Source organism: Entelurus aequoreus, linkage group LG02 (assembly GCF_033978785.1).
Source record: "Entelurus aequoreus isolate RoL-2023_Sb linkage group LG02, RoL_Eaeq_v1.1, whole genome shotgun sequence".
NCBI lineage: Eukaryota > Metazoa > Chordata > Actinopteri > Syngnathiformes > Syngnathidae > Entelurus > Entelurus aequoreus.
The window spans coordinates 81,434,731-81,437,230 of NC_084732.1; the positions used below are offsets into that span (position 1 = coordinate 81,434,731).

At 38.8% G+C, this 2,500-nt stretch overlaps 1 protein-coding gene across 1 annotated transcript in view; it reads left to right on the forward strand.

Moving 5' to 3' along the window:
* The window catches only part of LOC133639760 (low-density lipoprotein receptor-related protein 4-like), a 284,058-nt gene that overhangs the window by 269,601 nt on the left and 11,957 nt on the right, over positions 1-2,500 (forward strand). The gene's annotated exons all lie outside the window — the stretch shown is intronic.

A 2,500-nucleotide genomic window follows, 5' to 3' on the forward strand; every position in this document is an offset into this window, starting at 1 on the left:
AAAGCTTATATATTTTTAAAAAGTTACGTACGTGACGCGCACATACGGTCAAGCTATCAAATGTTTAGCAGCCAAGGCTGCATACTCACAGTACCTGATATTCAGCTGGGAATGACTAAAACAGTAAATAAACACAAGACATATATTTACTCTATTAGCCACAACACAACCAGGCTTATATTTAATACGACACAAATTAATCCTGCATAAAAACACCTACGTCTTTGTTATGCTAACTCCTAGCTCCTATATGCTAGCTCCTAGCTCCATAGAACACGCCAATACAATTCAAACACCTGATCAACACACACAATCACTCAGCCCAAAAGACCGTTCACCTAACCCAAGGTTCATAAAGCTTATATATTTTTAAAAAGTTACGTACATACGCGGAAAAAAAAGTTGCGCACATACGGTCAAGCGATCAAATGTTTAGAAGCCAAAGCTGCATACTCACGGTAGCACGTCTGCGTCTTTGTCATCCAAATCAAAGTAATCCTGGTAAGAGTCTGTGTTGTCCCAGTTCTCTACAGGCGTCTGTGTATCGAAGTCAAAAGTCCTCCTGGTTAGAGTCTCTGTTATCCGAGTTCTTCCATCTTGACTGCATCTTTCGGGAATGTAAACAAAGACGCGCCGGCTGTGTACTGTTGTTGCTGACTTCGTTCGAAAAATACGTCCGTTTCGCACCGACAACTTTCTTCTTTGCTTGCTCAGCTTCTTTCTCCATAATGCAAAGAACATAATTGCAACAGATTCACGAACACAGATGTCCAGAATACTGTGGAATTATGAAATGAAAACAGAGCTTTTTTGTATTGTATTCAATGGGGAAGGCATATCTCTGTTCCCCGGGCTACGTCACGCGCATACGTCATCCTCAGAGGCGTTTCGAACCGGAAGTTTAGCGGCAAATTTAAAATGTCACTTTATAAGTTAACCCGGCCGTATTGGCATGTGTTATAATGTTAAGATTTCATTATTGATATATAAACTATCAGACTGCGTGGTCGGTAGTAGTGGGTTTCAGTAGGCCTTTAAGAAAGTAAATAATGGGGGTATAAATGGAAACAAAATAGAAAAATATTACAATAGAATAAAAACAAAAAGCATCAATGAGAATACAAATATAACAGTAAAATAAGAATATAACAAGAGAAACTAGGCATTAGTGACCATGTTATGAAAACGTATTACACTGTTATTGTTTTGCTTCCCCCGTTTAAACGGGGAGGAAAAAAGTAGTGGCTTATAGTCCAGAATTTTCAGTAAATTATTATTAAACCAAGATGGAGCGTTTGTTCTGAATATCAACCGGTTTGTGGGTCATACTTCCTGTGGCTTTCAGTAAAAATAGAAGCCTTGCATATTTGCTGCTAAGAGCTCTGGAGCATCGCAACTGGTGGAGGTTTTTATTGACCCGAGTGAAAACGTACACCCGTATCGCTGCCACAAAGCAAGCGCACTCTGGAGAGATTAGGGCTTAGTTTTTGTTATTTGTTTCCACTTTTTGAGGACAAACTTGCTAGGATATGAAATTGTTTTGTGCAACCTGCGTATAGTGGCCACTTTTGCTGTTTCCCTTGAGTGGTCACTATAGACCGGGGGTCAGCAACACCACGGCTCTTTAGTGCCGCCCGAGTGGCTCCCTGGAGTATTTTTAAAAAAGGATTGAAAATGGAAAAAGATAGGGGAAGAATATTTTTTTTGTTTTAGTATGTTTTTTTGTTTGATGACAAACATGACACAAACCTCCACAAGTGTTAGAAAGCCCACTGTTGAATATGTTTGTGTGTATGCTTCACTGAAGACAGTATTTGGTGAACATCGTTTTGTCCTACTAATTTCGGCGGTCCTTGAACTCACCATAGTGTGGACTGTGACGCAACAGTTTGTTTACATGTAAAATCTTCCACTCCTTCTTTGTCACATTTTGTCCACCAAACGTTTTATGCTGTGCGTGAATGCACAAAGGTGCGCTTTGTTGATGTTATTGACTTGTGTGGAGTGCTAATCAGGCATATTTGGTCAGTGCATGACTGCAAGCTAATCAATGCTAACATGCTATTTAGGCTAGCTGTATGTACATATTGCATCATTATGCCTCATATTTGAGCTCATTTAATATCCTTTCCTTTTATCCTCTATCCTCTCATGACACATTATCTTTATGCAATATTGGCTGCATTTCTGATAGTTGTTTGTGTGCCATGTTGTTCCAGACCACAGCAAACATTACCTAGCTTGCCAAAGATTGTAATAAATCTATTAGAATTATTCCTTTAACTTGGACACACACATCTATACCTTTGGCCATTAAAAGCCAGTAATTTCCAGGAGTTATCTCACCTTCTGAGTAGCCTCTGATTAACTAATGATTTCTAATGTTGTAAAAATGTGTAGAATAAATATTACATTTCAACATTTCTGTCAACGAAGATTTGCTTCAGCCTGCGACACATAGTCATTTTGATAGTAGGCTATTATAGCTAATATAGACACT